The following is a 25279-nucleotide window of genomic DNA, read 5'->3' as shown; positions in this document are numbered from 1 at the left end:
ACATGGAGCAGCCCCTCTGTCTGCCCAGCCCAGGGTAGGACCCTCCTGTTTAGATCAAAACCTTGTCCATGTCTAGGAAGCTTTAGGTGAGGGTTGAGATCAAGTATGCAGTGTTCCCAGATGGATCTGTCAGATCTGAGGGCCACCTGCACTACTGTTGATTTAATAGTTTCCTTAAGTCAACTCTCTCATTCTCTTTTCCTTTACTCAAGTTTACGTGAACTGAAAACTCTATATCATGGCATTGATATTCTACCTTTTCCTCCAATGCACATTAAAATAAATACATTACAAAAATGTATAACTATTAAGACGAAAAATATTTACCCGTGTCCACCTAAAATCACCCCAGGGACCTCTGCACTTAGGAAATATTGGTGACCCTCCCCCGGCTCCCCCACTTGAAGTGACCTCATTCAAAGATTGAGGTCACATTTGGAAAAAGCAAGTCAGAAATCACAGAGCCAAGGGAGGGGAGGAGGCCAGGCATGGGGGGTGGGGTGCTCTGTAAACCAGGCCCAGCCGGCCGGGTGCTGGTGGGTATGAGACTGAGGGGCTGGGGGCAGCAGAGCGAGCTGCCCGGGAAAGTGAATGAGGTCTTGTTGAGAGCCGTGGCAGCTAGGCAGTGTGCAGAGACCAGCCTGCAAGTGTAAAGTTTCCAATAACTTTTATGGATGGTTTCTTAATAAACATTTGAGCCATCTGTCTGGACTGGAACATCCATTATCCCAGGCTCCTGGAGATGGGGCTGGGGGAGGGGCTGCTGTCTCATGCACCTCTCCCACGATGTCCCCTCTCCCCATCCTCGACTTGTCCCCTTGTTCTTCGTTTTTGTCATAATTGGAATAGCTTCCGTCTGCTGAGTGTCGACTGAGCCCAGCGCTGTCCGTTGTGGTCTACGTTCTGCCTTATTTAATCGTCACAATTACTTTATAAGGCAGGTGCTTGAATGGCGCCACTTTTACATCTCCAGAAACGTGTAAGCACGTCAGGTTGCAGAGCTGCTAAGTGGCAGAGCCTGGCTAGCCCTTTGGGCCCAGATCTGTGTGACCCCCAAGCCCATGCTCTGAGCCACCTGATAACTCTTTCTCGCCCATGGCAGCACACTGCCTGCCCTTTCCTCCTCTACGTCTCCTTTCAAAGCCAATCTCAGCTGACGCCTCTCCTCTCATACATCACTAGGGAAATACCTCCCCCCCACCCCAGGTGTCAGAACGGACATCACTCATGAATATAGCAGGCCGGTCCACAGGGCAGCTGACCTTTCTGTGATGGGACTGATTAATCTAACGCAGAGAAACCTTCTGAGCCATTGAAAGCCACTTGGATTATTGGCTCCGGCTTCAAATAAACAAACTTCAGCCAAAAAAGAAATGGTTCCTGGTGTCTTTCTCTGAATCTGGTGCCTTTCTCTGAATCTGGTGCATCAAAGACAACCGAGTTCTAGTTGGAAGCATGATCTTCTTACAAGCACCTTCCAGTGGTGTCCCTTGCTTTGTTTAGTTGATGTATATGAATTGGTAATAATTTTAAAAAATATTATAGATGCTTAATGGCCTTGCTGAGCCTATCCAAAGATAGAATGTTATAGGAGAGGAAAACATCTCAAGAAGAAAGGTTCTCAGACGTCAGGAGGCAGCAATGGTGGCCTTGAAGCATTCCATCCACAGCCCTAGTAAACCCTCGACACACAGCTCATAACGAATCAGCGTGTTGCATCTAGTCCACTGAAACTAGCCAAACTGACTTCAACCCTGTATTTCTTGGGTCTGGAGTTTTGTAGGGCCCATTTGATCTGTGAATGTATAATTAAAAAAAAAAACCCAGTGAGGAAGCAGCCAGCTGGTAGTTATAACCCATGAATAGGAGGTGCTCTCATCCTCTGTGCAGAAAAAAAGTCCATTTAGATTATTCAAGACTCTGGATCGACTGATGCATATACGTGTGCACAGCCATGACCTCTCTTACTTTGTGTTTGCACGCAGATTATAAGCTTCCTCAGGGCAGAGACCATGGACCAGGGAAGTCCTTCTCCTTCTAAGATGGAGACCAAGTCAGAGAGGTCCTCAGGGTCCATGGGATGCCATGTCCATGTGTCACCCTCTGATTAGCATTTGGCTCGCAGGGCTGTGGGCCTCTGGGGTTGGAGGACCCACATTTGTTCTACTCTAACACAATCAAGAAGGATAAAAGATGGAAAGATAAAAACATTAGCTAAGGAATCTCAGCAGCTGATGAGCCCACGTACCAGCCATCCAATGGATGGGGGTGAAGCCCTGGGCCAGGCGTCAGGCCTGAGAACTGGTCTGGTTCCTCCCTTTGCCTGGTCTATGAAGGCTGCTCAGAGGGAAGAATCATGGACCCAGGCTCTGGACGGCTTCACTGAAGGACAGAGAACACTTGTTACAAGCAGTTCTTCAGGGTTGAAATTCCACTTCAGGTCTCAGTACCTAAAGTCATTTTTCTTCCTTATTTATGTTTCCTGTGGAAAGTCTGAAGAAAAACCTGTGGAGCATCTTTCGAGCGTGCATTTGGAAGGGAGGAAATATGTTCCCTCTCTGCTGGGCAAACAGAGCAAACATTGGTGCTTTCACAACTCGGACACAAGCTGGTTTTCAAAGCCTCCCGCTTGGCAGCCCCGAGGAGCTCTTCGGAGGGGTGAGAGGAGCAGCACCTGGGCCGAGGAGGTTTGCTTTGGAAGCACAGCTTGGAATCTGTGAGCCTTCTACTCCAAGCACATCCAAACAGAGCGGCCACGGACCCCTTCGGCACAAGCTCGCTCAGGCAACTGGGGCTTTGTCTGCCTGGGGAGGGTCCGGAGGGCCAAGGGCCTCAGATGACCGGCTCCCTGATCCCATGAAGCCTATGCTGGGGTGTTGGAGGCTTAGCAGAGAGGATGCAGATGAACAAAGATGGCCTCGGGGACTCTGGTCCCCCTCTCTGGGTGATGCTGAGGAGAGAGGGTGGAGGTGAGGGCGAAGGGGGCATGCTTCTGCACCCACAAATATTTCCAGGCTTCCAAACACTAATCAGGGAAACCACTGGGCAGCAGATGCTTCTGTAAAGCTAGAACTGTCTGTTTCTTTCGATGTGGTCTGCAGCAAGGGTTTCCTTCCCCCACCCCGCCCCGCCTCCCTCCCTCCCTTCCTTCTTTCCTTCCTTCCCTCCATCATTTCTTTCATGAGAGAATAATATAATAAACTCGCAAGCACCCATCAATAGCAATGATCAACTCATGGCCAATTTTGTTTCACCTATAACTTCACCTACCCCACCCACTCCATGGCCTCCAACTGGAATCTACTGAAGCAAATTCTAGACATCCTCTGATCCATAGATATCTAGATTATTTTTTTCTTTAAGTATTGGACTCTGAGGAACACCAAGAACCCTCCTTCCCCTAGGCCTATGTATACATTTGCAAATCACCGCAGGGGTTCAGGGAACATCTGTCAATTGAAAACCTCTGTTATATAGGATAATCTCTATCTCCAAAGGAAAACTTTCCTTCTGAGATCTCGGAACTCTCAGCTGTTCCTTCTAAGGACATGTACTCACTTGTTTCATTTGCAATGGCTGTTTATTGAGTGCAGGGGAGCATGCTGGGTAATTGTGGGGAGAGGTGAACGAAGGCAGCTGCCTCCCAGGTGCTTTCAGTCCAGTGGTGGGGTGGAGAGGGGGAGCCGCAGGAAGGAGCCCCGGGCTGAGGGAGCAAAAACTCTGCCTTGAGAGGAGGAGGAACCTCTTCTGCATAATCTCTCCTGGGGGGTTGTTTATTGGCCAGCATCAGTTAGGTTTCTTAGTGGCTGTTAATGTGTTTGTTTAGGGTCTGTTGTAATGTCTCTAAGATAAGGACCAGCTCAGTTTACACTCCACCTTCAGGAACTGGGCTTGGGGCCTAGGGTACCTGTGAGGGAAGCCAGGTGGTGACCAAAGGCCCTCCTGGGCTCCTGAAATTGGCAAGGAAGACACTGCGAGGATCAGCCAGTGCACAGGGGAGAAGGGCTTCCCTCCGGGCTGGACACATAGCCAGATTTTTTAATGAGGAAACAAACTTTGTTCTCTTTTTGATTTTCTTTTGAGAGGAGGTATGGGAGCAAAGACACTTTTGATGCGGGGTCCTTTGGAGAGCGCTTAGAATCTTTCTGATCCTTTTTTTTTTGCGATACGCGGGCGTCTCACTGTCGTGGCCACTCCCGTCGCGGAGCACAGGCTCCGGACGCGCAGGCTCAGCGGCCATGGCTCACGGGCCCAGCCGCCCCGCGGCATGTGGGATCCTCCCGGACCTGGGCACGAACCTGCGTCCCCTGCATCGGCAGGCGGACTCTCAACCACTGCGCCACCAGGGAAGCCCTTTCTGATCTTAATAGCCAACTTTTTGCTATTCCCCCACCCCCATCCCGTCCCACCCCAGTGTCTGCAAACCCAGAGACCAGCAGTCAAGTCCAAGTAGCACCTAAAGAAAAGACAGGCTGTGGTGCTGGTGCACGGGGACCTAGGCCAGTGAGGCAGCAGGGGGAGCACTGAGACAGGCACGAACACGCTCTGGAAGTGACAACATAGTAAAGATGGCATTTGCACCGGTGAGGAAAGATAGACTTCTCAATAAATGTCCTGGAACAACTGGGTAGACACTCAGGGAAAAAAGTTAAAGTCAGATTTATACCTCACCCCTTAAAGTGAAATAAATTGCGTATGGATGAAATGTTTCAATGTAAAAATTAAACTACGAAAAAAACTCAAAGAAACCATGAGGAAAACTTTAAATCTGTGAATTAAGCCAGAAATCAAAATAAAATAATTTTGACCATAAAAAGTAAAAGGTTTTTGCATGGCAAAACAAAAAACAAAAAAATCACCATTGGCACACTCAAAAGACAAAATGTTAAACCATGAGAAAACACTTGCAACTATTATTGCAGCATTATTTCATCAAAAGACTAGAAATGGCCCAAATGTCCGTCAAAAGAGGATTGGTTAAATAAATTATGGTTTATCCACACAGTGGAATACTAAGCAACCAATCAAATAATGAGGCCATTTTTAATGTGTTGATATGAAACCATCTCCAAGATACAAAAAAAAAAAAAAAAAATGAAGCCCCATGTAGACCAGTGTGTAGAGTATGTTACTGTTTGTGTTAAAATGATACTTACCATTTGTAATGCGAGGGGGGGAACAGTTGCTGAGCTATGCTTGGAATCTCTGGGGAAGGATACCTGAGAACTTGTCATGTTGGTCTCTTCTGGGAGGGGAAGTAGCTGACTGGGAGGGAGACTTCACTTTTTGTAACTTTGGAATCTTGAATCATGTGAATGAATGACCCATTAAAAATAATAGTAAAGTTATGATATTTTTTCTTTAAAAAAAAAAGAAGAGAAAAGAAAGAAGAAAAACCGAGAGTACTTTGCTTTCTTTGTAGATGATGCAATGCTGACCCAACCTGGCTCACGGTGAGATGGCATCTCACTGCACTCTCCTCTCCTTCTTTATGGGCTCTCCCAGCAGCCACGCGCACAGAGATTTTTAGGGAACAGTTGTCTGGAAAAGCTTACCACCAAACCACGATTTCCGTAAACTTGGGTTTCCAAGCCTTTCTTTTGAGTGGGGGACAGTTGATCCTATAGCTAGAGGATGTGACTCACAGGCAGCACTGATTCTGGGCAGGGACCATGTACTCTTTCTAAGAAAACTGTGTGCTTTACATGACTATGCAATGGAGAACCCTGGAAAAACAAAAGAGGGTTATCCCCAGTCAAAAAGTTAGAGGGGAGAGAGAAAGAGAGATTGAGAGAGAGAGAGGACGGGGAGGGGAAGGAGAGAGAAAACAAAAAGAAGTAACTGAGTGTCCATCAACCTGTGACTGGCGCGCCATCGTGCACCCATGCAGAGGAACGCCGTGTCACGTGACCATACAACAAAAGAAGAGGTGCTTCATCAGCGCCCAGCTGTTGCATATTGTTCACGCTTTATGTGCCTAAGGCTGTGCTTTATGCCATGAGCGTGGGGTGAGGAAAAGAACCACAGGTATGGTGAAGCTTTATCAAAGAAACAAAACTATTCTGAAGAATGTCAGCCTGGGTTTGGAAAGGATGGAAGGGGCTTCCTCACTTCCAAAGTGGTACAGGTGAGAGAGGGTTGGGCAGGGGAACTGGCCCACATTTTAGCCCATGTTTCTACATCTCTTGTTACCTCACTGCAGTATCACTATTCTGATACTATCATCAGTAGCAATCTGTTATTTAGGGAATAATTTTGCAGTTTCTCAAATGTGCAAATATTGCTTCTCTGACTGGACAATAACAAAGCAAGAGTGTTATTATTCCGCAAGTTCAGCTCCCTGCCTGTTGAAGCGCTCCACGTATTTGGAGAAACAAGACCTCACACTTGAAGTCGACAGAGAAGAAGGGGGTAGACGTAGTTGGAAGGCCCAAGCTCTCCTTTTGCCTCTGGTCAAAACTAGCACTGCTTTGGCCAAGTCCCTGCCCTTCCTGCCAGGGCCAGCCAGGCCTAGGGTGAGAGGCACGTAAGACATTTGCTTTGGGTGCAAACTTTTAAGGACACACAAAAAAAGCCTTAATAATCAAGATAAAGAGTATTTTAAAAATAAAAATTAATACCAAAAATCCATGATGAACAGAATGTCCACCTTTGACATTATGGCTCCCGGCTCTGCTCCCTAGGTCTCATTTCTCCATCTCTAAGTCAAGAGGGTTGGACCATTTGACCTTCCAGTAGCCTGCTGGGCCCTAATGATTTATGGCTCAGTAATGAAGTACCACTGAAGAATTAGGGAGCATTTAGCAAAGTGCTAATTGTGCAGCCTAGATAACAGTACAGGTGGGTGACAGGGAGTCTTTGTCAAGTCGGTGGGACAGCAATAAAGTTAAGACAGTTGGAGGAGATAACATTTAGCCAGCTTTCTTTCTCTGTTCCCACTGGGCATAACCTACCTACGCAGCCACGGAGGGAAGGAAAATCCTCCCACTGCCTCTTTTCCTGATTCTCCCCCTAGAATTAGGTTCACATCCAGTCGGAGCAAAGAGACAGCTTCATTCAGATGTGGCTTGCGTCCAGGGGCCTGCTGGCTAACAAAACCTCCTAAGGATGTCTGGATGTCTGCAGGATGCTTGGTAACCTGCAGGTGGAGGTGGATTTGGAGGAGGCAGTAGCAGATGTCCTTGCTCTGGCTGTCCTAGGACACTCCCAGTGTTGGTCCTTACTCTTCCCTTGCCCCAAATGGGCAAAGCATCATAGCTTGTTCCCTTGTTTCTGAGGTCACCCTTGTCTTAAAAGAGTCTTCTAAGGTCGACGTGGAGAAGAGTTATGGATAGAAAGCTTAAGAAATTCTATGGACACGTCAAGACAAAGGGGCAAATAATCATATCGTTGTGGATCCCATTTCCACAGTGCGTCACTTGCATCTCCAAATTACCCAAGTCAAGGATGAAATTCCTCAGTGAGACTCTGGAACTTGATGTTCTATACAGGGACTGCAGCTCCATCCTTTGGGATAGCCATGCTGTTCATGGGACCCAGTTTCCTCAGAGCCTGATTTCAGATATGCTTTTCCCGAGTCTTTGCCAGCTGGAAGATGAAGACTCATCTCCTAAAATGTCATTCATCACTAGAAAGTGACTGGGGCCTTTAAGGTCCTGTTGGAATCAACAGGATGAGAGAGTCCAGCTCTTCAGGAAAATCCACCTTTTCTCTTTGGCTCCAGTGACCCTCGGACATTTGCTGAGCTACAGGGAAAGACAGCTGAAGAGAGTGGCATTGGAAAAACTAGCCGTCTCCACCCTGGATGGGAAGAATATCTCCCTTCATGGGGCTGCTCTGGGATGCCAGTGTGATCCAAGTCCCAGAGTAAGCAAGTGAACGAGCCCTTCCCAGCCCTCCAGTCATCAGGCCCGTTCAGTACCCTCTGGTGGTGTGGCATTTGGATGTGTTTTGTCAAAAACATATGAACATCTCACTCAGGCATTGGAAACAAATATAAGCCCCAGCCCGTTCTTTTTTTTTTTTTTTTTTTTTTTTTTTTGCGGTACGCGGGCCTCTCACTGTTGTGGCCTCTCCCGTTGCAGAGCACAGGCTCCGGACGCGCAGGCTCAGCGGCCATGGCTCACAGGCCCAGCCGCTCCGCGGCATGTGGGATCTTCTCGGACCAGGGCACGAACCCGCGTCCCCTGCATCGGCAGGCGGACTCTCAACCACTGCGCCACCAGGGAAGCCCCCAGCCCGTTCTTTTACTTGCTGAGGATGAATAACTCCCTTTGGCTTCCCAGCCAGCCGGGCCCAACAAGTGAATCTCGAGGCTGAGAGATGAGGCACTGGCCCTCACACACACTCATCCATCAGAGCGTGACCCAGGCTGGCTGCGTGGCCCAGGAGCAGCCATTCTCAACCTTGGGAGCACACTGGAGTCACATGAGAAGGGGGCTTAAAAAGCACTGGTAGGGTTTCCCTGGTGGCGCAGTGGTTGAGAGTCCGCCTGCCGAAGCAGGGGACACGGGTTCGTGCCCTGGTCCGGGAAGATCCCACATGCCGTGGAGCGGCTGGGCCCGTGAGCCATGGCCACTGAGCCTGCGCGTCTGGAGCATGTGCTCCGCAACGGGAGAGGCCACAACAGTGAGAGGGCCGCGTACCGCAAAAAAAAAAAAAAAAAAAAAGCACTGGTGCCTGAAATTTGGATTTAACTTGTCTGGGGTGCAACCAGAGCTTTGGGAGTATTAAAAGCTCCCCTTATTAGGAATTTGAATACACAGTCAAGTTTGGGAAGCACCGCCCCTGGACTAGTACTTCTCCAACTTCATGTGCAAGCACATGACCCTGGGCTATTGTTAAAATACAGATTCTGACTGAGTAGGTCTGGGGTGGAGCCTGACATTCTGCATGTCTAACGGTCTCCCAAGCGATATGATGCTGCTGGTTTGTTTGCAGGCCACACTTTGAGTAGCAAGGTTGTGACATGTGGTCCAAGATGGTAGCTACTAGCCTCATGTAGCTAATTAATTAAATTAAACCCAATTAAAACTTAAAAAGTCAGTTTCTCAATTGCATTAGCCACTTTTCAAGTGCTCAGTCATCACATGTGGTTAGTGACTACCATCCTGGACAGCACAGAGGTAGAATGTTTCCATCATCACAGAACTGTTAGGCAGTTCTGTCTCAGAGCATCTCTTTGTCTCTGAAGCTGTATTGGAGCAGCTTGAAATGTGGGTCATCTCTTGAAATGTGGGTCGAAGCTTTCTTGGTGCGAGGACTACAAAACACTTCTTTTGCACTCCTCACATCGCAGCTGTGCACTGGGCTTGTGGAAGATGCTTGGTTAATGCTTGCTCAGGTTAGCGCACTCAGGCTTTTGTCCACAGGCAAGCATCACATAAGCTGACTGACTGATGTCTACTTGGGCATCAATTAGCATTCTCATGGAGTTTTATCCAGGACAGCTCAATGGGCTTGTCAGAGGTTGATGACCAGGTTGCACTGGGAACGCCTCCCCTACCTCTGGCCAGCCGCTAATTCAGGCAAGAAAATGCAGGGCGATGGTGATGGCCTCTCAGAGGTGATGGCCTCTCAGAGCTTCTGCTGTTGTCAGTCCTTATAGGCTGGAAGATGGACCAGGATACACTGGTGCAGCTGATGGGCGCTTCATCTCGCAAGCCCAACTCAGAGGTGACAAATCTAGACATATTCTCTCTTCTCAAGGTATTTTTTTCTGGGTCTTGGGGAAAGGGAAGTACTGGAGGCGGCCTGCCTCCTGTGTCTGAGTAACGGCTCTGCTTCTCCTTGGGTGACTAGCATGGACCCAGGTGGAGCTGGGAGAGGGGTGCTGAGCCCAAAGGCAGAGGAAATACCCTCTGACTTAGTCACGCTGGATGGGAAAATGAAACCCTCCAGCCAGTTGATCCCTTACCTTCACAGTGGTTGATTTTCAGATTCAACTGATGGGTCATTGATAGTGAAACTAGAATTAGGGTGAAGTGATAGAGGAAAAGGAACCGGAGCTGGTGCCTCTCATGGTAAAAACACACGCAGCTACCTCGTTTCACAGATGCAGCCTCTGGGGCTCACCGAGTAAAGCAATTGGATCAAGATCACGAGGCAAGTTAGACGCATGGGTAGGCGTAAAAATTAGGTTTCCTGACTCCAAGGCCAGCGTTCTTTCCATTGCTCCATGCCCAAGAAATTTGCAAGGATGCAGAAGCCATTCAAGAGAAGAAATAAAATATTACATCAATTTTTATCTCTAGTACAATACATATGGAGGTAGGTGTTCGTTCAATGTTTGCTAGTAAGGATGATAATGAAATTGCTGTTTTCTCATCTTCTCACTCCCAGCCACCACATCCTATTTCTGGATTCACCTTGCACACACTGCTTCTGGGCTAACTAAACCTCCCCCCGACCCATTACTTTTTCAATAGTAAATATGACAGGACTACACAATGCGCAGTTGTTGAATCCTCAGAGGCAGAACTGTATATGTGGAGGAACCGTAGATACAGAGGGTCAGGGTAAATTATAGGCCGATTTTCGACTGCCAGAGAGTCGGCGCCCCTAATGCCTCTTCCCGTCAACTGTAGAGCATGGGTGCTACTGTGACCTGAGAAGAACCCGCTCCACGCTCTCCCATCTTTGAGTTAGATCCTCTGGAGCTTCTCATCAAACTGGATCAAAAAGACTTACAGGGTAATTTCCCCCCATATCTTGGCCTTTCCACCGTTATGTTTTTGTTTAAACTGATAGGTATTGAGAAGGTTAACCACTATCCTACCTTCTCAGGGAGAAGTTGTGCCCAAGTATTGGGTCCATGTATCCCTAGCGCCAAGTTTCCTTTTCAGGTAATACTCAATGTTTGTGAATCCCGAGTTTGTGTTCCTGACTTCAAAACAATGAAAACACTTTCAATCCTATACCTCAAATCCCAGGATCTTCCACAACAAACCTAGATACTATCAGTTGTCATCCAAACTCATGGAAACATAACTGGTAAGACAAAAATGTTAACAGGACTAAATTAAAAACAGAGAAGTGAGATCGTTTCTTTATGGTATGGTAGGCAAGTGGGGCAAGGGTAAATACATAGGGTGGGGACCACGGAAAGCTGGGATGAAGATAATGAATGTGGCTCTGAACCTCCTCTGTGGAGTGCGCTGCCGAGGCGCCACATCTGTGTTTCATTTATCCTCACAATGAGCCCAGGAGAAAATGGCTCTTATCCCTGTTTTATGGATGAAGTTCAGAGAAACCCAGTAACTCTCCCAAGGGGACAGAGCTGGGAAGTGCAGTTGCCTTGTCTAGCCTGGGCAGTGAAAGGGCGACAGTTAGGGCATGTGCGTTTCTAAGAACTTTTAGGATAAAACCAGACAGGCATCTTGACGGGCTGGCATAGGAGGGAACTAGGGTGTAAGTGGGATTCTTTACTCTTGTTTCCATGAGAACGGTGCTCCTGTACCACTGGCTGAGGATTCCCGGGCAGGGTCCCCAAGTGACAATGAACAAAGCCACCGACGGGGCCTTGCTGGTGGTGTCTTAATTAAGCTGCCCGAGGAAGAAACTTACAGCTGGGGATGTGGAGGTGGGGTTGATGGCAGATCTCTGGAGATTCTAACGATTAGGAAGTAACACTTTGGCACAGATACGACGAAGCTGCCTTCGCTACCCAAAGCTGTGCGAAGAAGAGCTATTCTCAGTCAAACGCCAGGCCAGAGTGCTTCCACGTACGGCATTGCACCGAGCTGCCTCACATCGCGATACACTATGTTGCAACCTGTTGACTTCGTAGGTTGCCTCTTTATGTGACTATCTCCTCCTCTCCCTAAGGACAGGATCCATGTCAAACAGATCTTTCTGGGTTGGTGCTCAACACAATGCAGTGGAAGGAATGCCGGCTGAGGCATGGGAGAGGGAAACGGGCAGGAAGGGGGACAGAGTGAGGGGAGACAGTCAAAGAGAAGTCCCTGGCTTTGAGCCCAGGAGTCTGGGGGGCGGTGTCAGGGGTAGTGGGTGGGTGTCAGCAGAGGGCCTGGCCTGCAGGCTGGAGTGGGGTGCAGGCGTGCAGAGCAGGGGGGTATCCTGTCGGGCCCTAGACAGGTGCCTCTCTCAGCAGGACAGATGAGGCGCCTTCACTGCGTCTGCGGCTGGGGAAGGGCGCACATATGTCCTCTGCTCCCTCCTGAGGTTGTTTTTGGTAGAGGAACCCACCAGAAGCTTACCACACATTCCCTTGAGCTTTTCAAGGACTTCCTGGAAGGCAGGTCCACCCCACCCACGGGGGTAGAATAAACTCGGTTTCCAGGTGCCTGGTTTTCTTGAGGGGTGAGAGGGGAGAGGCAGGGGTATGTGCCCTGCTAGGCCCAGAGGCTCCAGTCTAGCTCCTAGCTTTCCATGATAAATTCCTACCCAGGAAGAGTTCACGGGTCACGACCCTGAGTGGCAGGGCTGGTGGGAAAGAGCTAAGACATCAGCCTCCACTCCAGCTCGGCCCTGACACTCTCTCCATGGAGTTCCGGGCTCAAGTTCTAGAACGGGTCCATCTCTTCCTGGCACCGACCCCACTTCCTATCAGAGAAATGGCAGAAGAGTGACCTCCCACCTACCACAGAAGGAGATGTTCACATGCTCACACCCCCAGCAGCACGCTTTCCAAAGTCCTGCATCTCTCTCCTCCTTGGCAAACCCTCTGTCCATCCCTCTCCCTCAACTCACTGCTCCTTTCTGCCACCCCTTAACTCAGGCCCCCTCCTTGCCACGCCGGCAGACGCAGTGCACGCACGATCGCAGCTGCCTGGAACTGAAGACAACACCCGCTCTACTAGTCAGGGCCGCAAATAACTGTCCTCCAACCAACATTGAGACCAGCGCTTCTCCAGCCTTAATGGGCGCAGGAGTTATCTGGATGCCAGATTTCCATTTGCAAGATGCCAAACCTGATTGAGTGGATTCTGTGGACCACTCTTCCAGTAGCAAGAACTTAGAACACTTACTACGTGACAGCACCGTGCTAGATAGACTTTGTGGGGAAAACCGTAAATGGAAAAACTGCGGCCCCCGCTCTCAAGATGTGTGAATAGACTCAAGTAGGATTTTTCTACATGGTTGAGGGATAGATGAATGAATGAATGAATGAATGAGGGCACAACGGTATGGTATGGGCTATATATTCGTGCAAAGAGTTCAAGGGAAGGAGAGAGATAGGAGATAGAAGCCACCCACTTTCACATGTCTGGCAGGTTGTCGGTCCCTCGAAGGGTGTCCCCTGGAGCCACCATGCTGTGCCATTGCCTGACGAGTGCCCAGAGCGAATGCTCCCTGGCTCTTGCAGACAGATGTGGCTGGACGACCATGACTGCTTCACATGTAACCTCTGCTGAGAGTGCTCCAGCATCTCTGCATCGAGGCAATGATATTTTTCCCTTCACCCCATAACCAGCAAGAGCTGATGAGAGACACACGTGTTCCGTTAAGCCAGAAAGCCACGTACTTCAAGAAAATGCAAGATATTGCGTGAAAGGGATTTTTTTTTAAAAAAGTGAAATGGGAAGGTATTTCCGTGTAAAAGTACAGCTATTTCTTCAAAAAGTAAGCCTTTAGAAAACCCAGACATCTTTTTCTTTTGCCCCAAAGGCCCACCTAGTAGGAGATAAGTAGAAAAGGAAAAAATGAGAAGTAAAAAAGACAGGTCTGAGCCAGACCCAGTGACAACTAGTGGCACTCACGGAGTCCTCTGTGTCTGGCCTTTATCTCATCCCTGGTGCTACGTCTTATTCCCACTGGCCCCCATGGCTGACTCCACACTGCTCTGGGCCCCCTACCATGTCTTCTGGGTCATCTACCCTCCTTTGCTTTCTTATAGGTGCCTCCTGTCCTCTCACTATACCTCCACATTTCAAAACCCCACCCACCCTTGGAGACTCACTTCTCCTAGGAAACCTTCCCCAGATTGCCGCATGGCTTCCAGAATGCTGTTCTTTCTGTTTTTGTTTGGTTTGCTTTTTAGGAGGAAGGAGGGTACCTTGCTTGCGGCATGTTTCACAGTCTTTTTTTCTCATTTCCCCTGCAGATTCAAAGACAGTCTCTTAATCCTCACTGTATCTCCATTTCATACAGAAGTGGGTGTCCTGTATGAGTGCTAAACTGAACGCGTATGGCGCTGGGATAGGACCGAAGAGACAGAGTTGGATTCTTAATGCTGTTTGCGCTGAGCCTACATAGTAACACATTTATGCTCCCATGAAATGGAATGTACGCCATGAATCTAGAAACCCTACCCTGGACAGTCCTGATCCTGTTATTCTGCCCCAAAAATGCCAAAGGAAAACATAAACACATCTTGAAAAGGTGTCTGAACTGAGCCCAACCAACAGAAGCTGAATGTCGCTGAGCGAGTTGGCCCGGCTCTCCCTCCACCGTGGCTGGCTGTGTGAAGTGCGTGCATTCACCACCTGCCATATTTGGGGCTTACCTCTTTGGAATGTGAATCCTTCCTCACTTTATCACTATTTTTAAATGGCATTTGTGTAGGGGGAGAGAAAGCCATCTTTTCTTTACAGTTTACCTACAAATATCTTTCCCAATAAGGCTGTGTCCACTATAAGTCTAAATTTAATATCCCTGTAAAAAAGAGAGAAAAATAGTGAAATAGTTATTTTGTTTATGCAACACAAAATGGTTTAATCCACCTGTCTCACTGAGTTGGTCTGATTTGGGGTAGATACACTGATTGTGTGTGTTTAATTGCTAACTGTTCTACCAAGCCTGCCGTACTTAGAGATGTAAGTGAACAATGAAGGCCACGTGGGACCTTCATCCTTAGCCATTGATGCCTTTCTTCCACTAAATGGGGGGAAATAGCAGCTCTTTGATTCCACTTCTACAGTTCTGGACATTGCAGTGCTTCACATCTATTTAACACGCTAGAATATAAGGCTTTCCACATTAAGTGAACAAACATTTACTTTCATTCTGTTTAATGGAAACCTTTCTAAAATGGAATACAAATTTCCCTGTCTCCCCGAAGAGACCATATTCAACTTGAGTTAACATTTTTTTGGACATTTAAGTTCATCATATGAACCACAGGGACAGCAGCAAATGCTATAAACCAGGATACTCCCTGGAACTACTGAGGGCTTTAGGACTATTGACCCCTATCCTACGGGCCCTAGGCAACCGTGTTTTTTATTGGTTCCTTTTCTATCTCCTGTCTTATTGTCCCTTCTTGCTGTTCTTCCTGTGTTTCATCAACTGCTCTCCTGTCTTACCTCGATTTTTCTGCATCTAATTGGTGAGATCAGATGACTATCTGTTAATGCAGTATCTAAACTATGAATTAATAGACACGGGATAAGAGGGACTCTGCTACGCATAAAATGCATAAGGTTTAGCACATAACACAAATTCTGGCTGCCCAGAATTCTGAGCGCTACTTCTCCCCCCAGATCACAGGTTTATCTCTCCTTCTTTACAGTTTGTTGGCTATGTTCTGGATAGCGAGATTGCTGGGTAAGTAATCTCCAAATCAGTGAATTTTTTGCCTCCCACATATAGGTTCAGTCCCAGTCTGAGTCACAAATTAGGGGTTTTTAAATTGTAGATGTTTGGATTCATGGATGGGTAAAATATTAATACTCGTATTTAGTTGACTTTAGAATTTAAATAATTTCCATAGTTTATTGTGGCTTTGCCAATTTAAATTTTATTTTACGTTTGTCAATTCTCATCTCTGATGAAAAAACTTCCCCCCCCCACCATGGGGAGTAGAGAACTAAATTTTGTATTCACAAATGAACCATTATTACTGGGAAGACTCCAGAGCTCTTACATGTAGACACAGTTCACTGCAAAGATGAATCACAGAGTTAGAGGATGAAATCAAGAGCAACTTACCAACAGAAACAGGTATAATTTTTGTCCACTGATCCAGATCACTTTGAAATAGGCTTCAATTTTTTCATCTATTTTAGGGTTTTCACCCAAACTCTTTTTTTTTTTGGTTGAACTTTTATGGCCACTTGTATTTGAGGTCCGTTGTATAAATGCCTAGATTTGCTTGTATTGTATTGCTTGTATCAGAAAATATGTATTGCTTGTATCAGAAAATAAATCATATTTTGCATCTAAATGCAGTAGTCCACACAGGTTTTCTTAAATCCTCCTATGTCCTAAAATTGTGCCAGGCAACTGTGCTTGTCCCCAAGGAGCTTCTAGGCTCATTAGTAAGATAAGACCAATGAATACAGGGGGAGGAGGGAATGAAAACCACACAGAAAGGTATGTAGCTTAGAATATAGTCGTGGATACAGGCTATAAGTGCCAGAGGGATTCAGAAAGGCAGGGAGACATTGCATTCTAGAGATATCAGAGGAGGCTCTCAGAGGGGCGTAAACGCAGGGGGTCTTGAATAATGTGTGAGATTTGGTCATTCTACCTTCCAGGTGGAGAAGATAGGGCCCACGGCTCCAAGCAGGGCATGGGACACCTCAGAGGGTGAGACTGGCCTTCTCCCAGCTGGGGCTGGGGAAAGGCTCAGAGCTTAAGGCAAGGTCTTGAACAGGAGGATGGGAAAATAGCCAAGGAAGGCCCATGGCAGGTAGAGGAGAAGTTGGAACCAGTGCTTTCATCCTTCACCCACCTCCATCCAGACTAGACAAAGCGTGGAGGTTATTTCTTTAAACAATGCAAGTTCCTTCACTCTCGAGCCAGCACACTTGCACTGAAGTTAAACTCTGCACACTCAGAATTCAGGGCTCTACTCTGAGAAGCTTCAAAGCCCAAGGAGGGGTGGAGAGCGGGAGGAAAACCCCAGAGCCTCCTGTGAAGACTGAGGCCTGGGTGGAGAAGCAGCTTCTAAGCTCTTTCAGCTTCAAGGAGGAAAGCGCTGCAGAAACCCCACCACTGGGGAGGGGATTTCTGGTTAAGTCACACTCCAAATTCTGAGTTGCATTAAAGTTTGCCTTTTTGCCTAAAGTTCTTTGGTGGGGGGGCGGGCTTACAATCCTCAGGGATAGAAAGCCGTCCAGAGGAAGAAGGCCTGCTTGGGGGCTTTTCCTCCCTGGTATTAATGGAGACACCTGGAGCCAAGAGAGAGCACAGCTGAGCCCTTCTCCAAGGCGGCATTTGGGCCAAGGTGCCAGAAGGGCGCTCACCGGGGAAGGTGAGATGAGGTGGGAAGTGAGGGCCAGGGGGCCACCTAGGGAATTCTGGCTTCTCCTCTGGCTCACAGAACTCGGTCCAGCTGGAGCAGCCTCCTCCCTCCCTGGCCAGAGCTGCTCAATCCCGGCCGGCAGGGCCCACTCCCCCCGCCCCGCCCCCCGGGACTCCCGGACCCCGGCCAGGAAGAGCAGACACCGAGTTTGAGCCTGGAACTACACAGTCCCCCACCTCGGCCGCGCGCACGGTTTAGTCTCGCCTCCCTCGGTGCTCTGTGTCTCCTCGAGCCCCCTCCCCAGGATCGGACGCCGCCCTCCACACCTTCACACAGGTCCCCCTCTGTGCTGTAACACACCGGCCCCTTTCCTGGCGCTCGGCTCGGGTCAACGCCTGCTGAGGTTCCAGACGAGGCTCATTCATCGCATAGTTGGATGGGGGAGGGGTTGGGGGGCTGTCCTTCTGAACCTCCAGGTGGGAGCCCAGGGGCCAGGTGCCCCGAGAAGCTGCTAGAAGATAGGTCGGGACGACGCCCCCAAACTTGGCCCTGCTTGCCAGTCTCCAAGATTTAGGGCTCCAGTTACTTCGTGGGCTCCCCCTGCGCCCTTCCCCTCGCCTCCCGCCCAAGGTCCCAACGCGATGCCCCCTCTCTCCCTCCCCCGCTGCTCCTTTCTACGCTTCCCCTCCTCCCTCCCAAGTCTTTTCCGTCCACGGTCTAGGGCTCGCAGCCTGCGCCTCTGCAAACACCCCCCGCCCCTCCAATCCGGGCAGAACTCCGAGGGGAGGGGCCGGAGGCCCCCCTTCCCGCCTGTGGTCGGAGAGGGCAGCGCCGCAGCCCCGGGTGGAGGGGAGTACAGGGGCCGTCTCTGCGCCCCGCCCGATCAGGCCACTCGGCACACTAGGGGTGGGAGGCGGGAAGCAGGGCTAGCGGAGAGGGGGGTCCGGCCCGGGCAGGTGCGGGCTCTGGCTGGGCCCGGGCGGGCTCCGGGGGCGGGGTCTCAGGTTACAACCCCGCGGGGGGCCGGGGGCGGCCCGCGGTTTGGGCGAGTTCTCCAGCCTCGAGTAGAGCCGGGCGCATATAACGGGCGCCGCGGCGCAGAGAAGACGCAGAGCACTGCTGGGCTGCCGGGTCTCCTGCCTCCTCCTCCTGCTCCGAGGGGCCTCCTGCATGAGGGCGCGGTAGAGACCCGGACCTACGCCGTGCTCCTGCCGCCTCGCTGCGCTCCGCCCGGGCCCGGCTCCGCCAGGCCCCGCGGTGAGCCATGATCCGCCTCGGGGCTCCCCAGACGCTGGTGCTGCTGACGCTGCTCGTCGCCGCTGTCCTTCGGTGTCACGGCCAGGATGTCCGTAAGTTGCCCACAGCCCCTGCCTGCCACCCTTCTGTGCCGTCCCGCCGCATCCTCTTGCCTGGCCCTCTCGCGCTCTGGAGCCTGCGGATGCGCAGAAGCTCATCGAGTGGAGCTCTGCAAGTCAGGGGCTCTGTCCGAGCGTCCTCCGTGCCGGTCGTGGTTGGAGGCATTTGCAGGTCCCTGCGTTGCACAGGAATACTAAACAAGCAAAGCGTCGGGTCCGAGGTTTGCGCACAGATTTTAAGCGCGCTCTTTCCCACCAGCTTTGATAATTAGGCGCACACGCACACAACTTGGCTTTCCGAAGCACTCAGAGTTCAGCAAAACAGGTTGCGGCCCATCGAGCTTAGGAGAAGTAGGAGAGAAAGAGCGCGAGCAAAGGAGCGAGCGAGCGCCAAGGGGTTGACGGCCCAGTAGTGTCCAGGGGTTGGTGCCGGGGGTTTCAAAGGGAAGTTAGACAAAGGAGATGCTCGGAAACTGGTGGGCTGAAATCCGAGGCCACAAAGAAGGGCTTCGGAGAGACACTCTGCGACCTCATCGCCTCTCGCGGGTTTCCTCCCCCTCACGGCTGGCCCAGGAGCAAAGTGCAGCCCTCTTCGCATCTCGGCTTTCCCCTTGCCTCTGAAGGATACAGAAACTTCCCGTAGGAGAGGCCATCTGAAAGGCGATAACATTCCAACCAGACCGTGCTTTTCAAAGGCCCAGGAAAATAGCGCCCCCTCCCCGCCGTCTTCCCCCCTAACATCCCCACCCCCGCCCAGGTACTACAATGAGTTACTTTTCTAAAAATTTCTGGAAATAACCGAGGCTCTGCCAGGTGTGTGTGTGTGCGCGTGCGTGTGCGTGTGCGTGTGCGTGTGTGTGTGTGTGTGTGTGTGTAGCAGAGGAAGGAGACACGGTTGGTCGATTGCTATAACAATTTCAACCGAATAGAGTTAGAGACGGCAGTTTTACAGCCTGGTCCAAAGGCGGTTCGAACCGCACCTTTCCATCGCCTCCTTTGGTGAAGTCTCACTGTCTGGGATTATATTTAGGACAAATGAAGCCTGGAAAGTGTATTAGGTAGAGAAGTTATTTTTTTTCCCACGTGTTTGGGCACGTTTCCGACGGCTGGGATTCCAGCCCTGTCTTTGTATGTTACAAATTGTAAATCAATCGCAGGGGAAATTTTTTGGCGGGGGGGTGGGGGTGGGGAGTAATGGAAGTCAAAGTCCGTCTGCCGACGAGGCTGTCTGCAATCTCGTCTGCCACTAGGCTATCTGCAGACACAGTTTAGAAGGCTGCGGACCCAGAAGGACTTTCCATGCATTAGGGTGGTTGACCGGGACTGGGGCCCGCGGTGCAGCTGCAGGGAGCCCCGGGCAGGAGATTTTGGTCAGGCTGTCGGATGGTGCACTAAGCTGGAGGCCCGCTCCCGGGTACTTGTTGGAATACGGTGCGTCTATAAGTGGCCCCAGCTCGGACTGACTATATATTTGTCCTAAATTTGCATGTACACACTCACAAAACTGTCTTCTTGACTGACCTCTGCCTCAGTTCGCAGTGGAATTAGCTAGGTGACTCTAAAATAACTCCCCAATTCTCCATCTGGTATTAGAGGCTCTCACTTAAGTGGCAGAGCGTCTCAGCGCCGCAGCCTTCCTAGGAGGTAGTGAATTCCACAGTTTCTTGGGCCCAAATCTTCCAGTCGATCCTCCTCCTCCCCAGGGGGAGTGCTTTGGAGCCGCTGACTTTGCACCCTGGCGCATCCCGGCTCCGTACCCCCCTACCCTGGATCAGCGGACCCAAAGACGTGACGTGGGGAAAGACGCAGTCTGCGTGGACATCAGGAATGTCAGAAACCTAGAACTCTGGCACGACCCTCCTCCCCATCTTTCCACAAGTTTGAGAAACTTATTGGCGGCGGCGTCTTTGAGCCACATCTGCATTTCACAGCCCTCTCCTCTGAATGTGCCCCTCGGCTCAGGGGAGAGACCTCAATCCTCCATTGTGAGGCTTGTTTGCGTTGGGAGATTGGCAGCGATGGCTTCCAGATGGGGCTGAAACGCTGCCCGTATTTATTTAAACTGGTTCCTTGCGGAGACCTGTGAATCGGGCTCTGTGTGCACTCGAGAAAAGCCGCATTCATGAGAGACGAGGTCCGGTGGGTTCCCCAGGACTCCCCGACCCCCTCTCCCACAATGCTCCCCTGTGCCCGCCCGCGGACACCTCCCGGGCTCCAGCCCTGCGCAAAGCGGCTGCGAAGCAAAACAGTTCCCCGAAAGAGGTAACTTTTTAATTGGCCTGCTACAAAGAATCACTTATGTGGCGCTGCGGTAATGAGGGGAACCCGATCAGGCGCGCCGGGATGCTATCGGCAGCCGTTTCGAACAGCAATTATGGTGGCGCTGGGCTCCTCCGTCCACACCTAGGGGATCCGGTTACGGCGCTGGCTCCTTTCTGGGGCAGTCATTTTATCCCACTTTTCACCCTCCCAGTGTCTGTGGGCGAGCCGTGTCCAGAGCCGCAGCCACAAAGAGTCACCCGACGGCTCTCACGCCCAGCGCTGCGGCCCCGCCCCTGCGCCCGCTCATCCCCGGCCACTCTTCCGAGGGAAATCTGATACGTCTTCAGGGTGCACCCCGCTCTCCCAGCACTTTACTCTCTTCCCTCACGGCCCCTCTTGGGTTTGGGGGGGGGGGTTCTTCCAGTCGCTCTCCCGCAGCTCGCTTTCTACAGCTCCACCTATATATAGCGGTGCGTGCGCCCCGCAACAACTGTATATACCCTAGGCTCCCTCTCCCCCCTCCCCTCCCCGTGATTATCTCGCCTAAAGGCTGGGTGGAGCGTTTCTAGTGGGAAAAAAAAAAGACAGAAAGAAAGATTTATCTTTCAGTCTCCTTAAAGAGCACGGGGCGGGCCGTTTCTCTCTCCGCCCACCTGGTTTGTGGCCCTTTCCTATTATTCAACCCCCGCAGTCGCCAGGGCTTTGGGGATTTTGATGAGAAAAACAGCACTGGGCGCTCCCCGGCACGTGGCGCGGGCTCGGCCGCGCTTGGCGCTCTCCGGAGCGCTCTTGTCAGCGCAGGCTTCGTTTGCAGGGCGAATTCCGGAAGGCAGGCGGCTTGTGGAGAGGGACTAGTGCATGCCGTTCTTGGGCTGCGTTCCTGGAGGAGGCAAGGCCTGGACTGGCTAATCTTAGCCCGGACCAGGCATTCAAAGCCCCCTCCACACACCCCCTTCCTCCAAGCTGGGCTGTTGTCTTCAGATGGAAGCAAGGTCTCTCCAGAGAGGGCTGCAGCTGGAGGTCAGCACCGGCAGCGGCAGCGGGCGGGGTTCTTTGGCCCTGCTTGCCCCCCAGGGCATTTTGTTATACCCTTGGGTCCCAGGTGTATTGTTTAACTGGGCCTATGCCCCTCCCCAAATTGGTCCTAATCCTGATATGATTTAAAGAATGGAAGAAGATCCTAATTGTCACAGCTCCTCCTCTCACACACACCCCACCCCCATACATCACTTTGGGAGCCTGGCTCTTTGCAGAGTCTAATTTTTGTGGGTAGAATTTTCTGCACGCCTTCTACATTTTAGCTGTCAGTTGTATTTAGCTAGATGCACGAAGACAGTAGGCATAGTCAGTCCCCCTCGCCTTCCCTGCTGGGTCAGGATTTCCACTGGTGAATAGACAGCAGAGTGCAAGGCACACAACAAATGTTTGTTGACTCCATGGAAGAATGAATGATGTCTTAGAAAAGTCATTTTCAAGTTCTCTGTGTTCGAGTGGCCCGAGCCCACCTTCTTCAGCATTTGAATTATGTCGAGTTGACTTGCAACCTCTTTCTCTTTTTCCCTTCTGACTCCTCACCCCCTCCTTCCCTTGGCTGTCTGCTTCCCCTGCCCCACCCCCGGTGCAGAGAAGGCTGGCAGCTGTGTGCAGGACGGGCAGAGGTATAACGATAAGGATGTGTGGAAGCCCGAGCCCTGCCGGATCTGTGTCTGTGACACTGGGACTGTCCTCTGCGACGACATAATCTGTGAAGACATGAAAGACTGCCTCAGCCCCGAGACCCCCTTCGGAGAGTGCTGCCCCATCTGCTCAACTGACCTCACCACTGCCAGTGGTCGTAATTTATTTATTTCCTGTTCCACATAAATAAATTACTTGCGAGGGCAGCAAATGCCCTGCCATAGATGCCGGTCATCTCTGCGAAGCAGAGGGGCTGGTTATCCATGGGACCCCAGCAGCTGAGGCTGAAAGGAAAGGCCATTTCTCGCTTGCAGGTTGACACTGACACACTAGAGGGGTCCTTCCTCACCCAAACACTACGCTTCCGAGACATGGAGGACAGAGGTGATTCCACACAGGTATCCTCACTGGAATCACCTCTGCAGATCCCTAGCGCCACCGTGGAGATGCAGTGCTCCTTCTGGCCAAACCGCAGACTAACTCCTCCTCCGGTACCCACACCTTGGCTTCTCTGTAGAAGGCCTCAGATGTAAGGTCTTCAGTGTGGAGCGAGCTCTGCTGGCCAGCAGGCAGACAGGGAGGGCAGGCCCCCTTCTTGAAATATGGACCACGCGTGGCGGTTTCCTTTTGGTTTTGCCTCTGTTGGCGTTGACTGCCAGTCAAGAAGCAAGTTCCTAGGAGAAGGGTGGAGATGGGGCTGGGACAGAGCCCCGTGTGCCTGCACCCTGCTGGGTTGTTAACTCCCAGCTGGAGCCAGGGCTGGTGGGTGTGCAGGTGACCCCTCCTCAGCTCTGGAACACATGCCCTATCTCCCTGGAGGGTGGCTGGGGACACACATCTAGGCCTCTTGGGTGGCCCTCACTTTTCCCTTCCTGCTCAAGTAGACAAGACAATTGAGAGGGAAGCGAGCAGTTGCCTTTCCTTAACACTTCACCCACCCTGGAAAGCTGCTTGGGGAAGCTGCTTTGATGGTCCAGATTCCCAGATCATTTCTGAGGGGACCTGTGTGAGTGAAGCGTTGATCACCTTTACGACTTCGCTGCTGCAGAGGGGGAAGGGGTTATTGACTCGGGGTGGCACTGGCTCCAACGCCCTCTGTAACTCCTGTGCTCTGCTGTTTTTTGTGCTTGCTTCACGGAGATCCGGCTTAAATGTAAGACCTTTCCAACTACCTAACTCTTCTTCTGGGGTGGAGGAGGTTGGTGGGGGGTGGGGCGGCGCTTGGGCTACGGAGGGGCTTCTTATCCTGTGAGGAGGAGAAGAGACTGAACCTCCCAGTTTCGGGTGCTTTCTTTCTAGACGGCTGATTAGATCTTGAATTCTTCCTTTTCTCTTTGTACCACCCCTGCTCCGTTCTTGTGCATGCTGACTGCCTTTCGAATAACAAAGTCTGCGTCATCTCCATTCCTCATGGGACCTCAGCAACTCCAGGACCCCAGTGACCCTAACACCCCAACAGAGGGGTTCAGTGGAGTAACAGGAAGCTGCCTCCTTCCCTGGTTGTGTCCCTTTCTTTGTCTGATCCGTTCAAGAGTGTCTAAGTGACAAGAAGTTGTACGTAACCATCTCATGAATCTTACATTTTCCTTCTCTATTTTTTCCATTTGCAGGGCAACCAGGACCAAAGGTGAGGATTTTTGTTGTGTTTTGAGCTTTCTTTTGCCTTTATAGTTCCTTCTCTAGGAGCAGTGCTATGCTCATTCAGCCTGTGGTCTTTAGACATCAACAGGGATCTGTTTCAGAGGGCATCTCGATGCAAGGGCTCCTGGGCAAGGTTGTGTGCTTGGGCCTTGGTGGGCTTGCTTGGCTCAATCCTGACAGTGTTTCGTGTTTCAGGGACAGAAAGGAGAACCTGGAGACATCAAGGATGTAAGTACGCATTATACTCCCACGTTGCATCTGCTGCTCTAACTGGGTCATGTCCTTGAGGTTCCCTCTAACTTGCCGTCCTGTGGGTCTCTCTATCACAGATTGTAGGACCCAAAGGACCTCCTGGGCCTCAGGTAAGAAAGGGAGAAACCCCTTCCTCCGTGTCTTCCTTGAGTTACTGAACTGCAGGCCCCTGGTCTGGCTGTCATCTCAATATTTTCTTCATTTTCAGGGACCTGCAGGTGAACAAGGACCCAGAGGTGATCGTGGTGACAAAGGCGAAAAAGTGAGTAGAGAAACAACGCTGTCTGACCCATGTGGACTGCCAAGGCTCTCTAAGCCCCCTCCCCAAATGACTGACTACCTGCCTCCTCAGGGGCAGCCTGTAGACAGATGGTTCTTGCATAAACACTGCTTCTCATTGGGGCCTTTTTCTCTTTCTGCCAAGGGTGCTCCTGGACCTCGTGGCAGAGATGGAGAGCCTGGGACCCCTGGAAACCCTGGCCCCCCTGGCCCTCCTGGCCCCCCTGGCCCCCCTGGTCTTGGTGGAGTAAGTATCCTTATGTCCCCTTCCTTCAGTCTGTCCCTCCAGAAGCGTGGCTTCTAAATTGCTAGTCACACTCACCTGGCTGGCTCCCAGGGCTGCCAGCAGTGTGTACACAGTCTGTCCATGGGCTTCTCCCCCAGGCCTATAATTTAGTGGAATCACATAGTAGGCATGAGACTGTGGCGCTAATGGATGACTTTTTTCACTCACTGGGTTTCTGCAAAGCAAGTCTTCAGTTACCTGGCTTCCTGGTGTCTGTACTGTGTGGCTGATTCTTGGGAGTGGGTGTGGGGCTTGGGGGAGAGGATGACTGGGCACTTGTAGTTCCCTGGAAGAAGAGTGACCGCTGTCCTTGGAAGACATTGAATCTTCATCTTTGCCAAGTACATTCCAAGCAATTATTTATTCTCATGAAAGAGC

The 25279-nt window shown here is 50.9% G+C and overlaps 1 long non-coding RNA gene across 1 annotated transcript; it reads left to right on the top strand.

Annotated features, from left to right (window-relative positions):
* Nucleotides 1–23262: 23262 nt before the first annotated feature.
* LOC117203018 (uncharacterized) lies at nt 23263–24659 on the top strand. Its single transcript, XR_004485588.2, has 4 exons — nt 23263–24070; nt 24280–24312; nt 24414–24446; nt 24545–24659. It is a non-coding gene; the product is annotated as an uncharacterized LOC117203018 (long non-coding RNA).
* Nucleotides 24660–25279: the final 620 nt, after the last annotated feature.

This window comes from Orcinus orca, chromosome 11 (genome assembly GCF_937001465.1).
Source record: "Orcinus orca chromosome 11, mOrcOrc1.1, whole genome shotgun sequence".
In the NCBI taxonomy this organism is placed as follows: Eukaryota; Metazoa; Chordata; class Mammalia; order Artiodactyla; family Delphinidae; genus Orcinus; species Orcinus orca.
The sequence above is the reverse complement of the archived record's forward strand: the minus strand, read 5'-3'. Positions and strand labels throughout refer to the sequence as shown.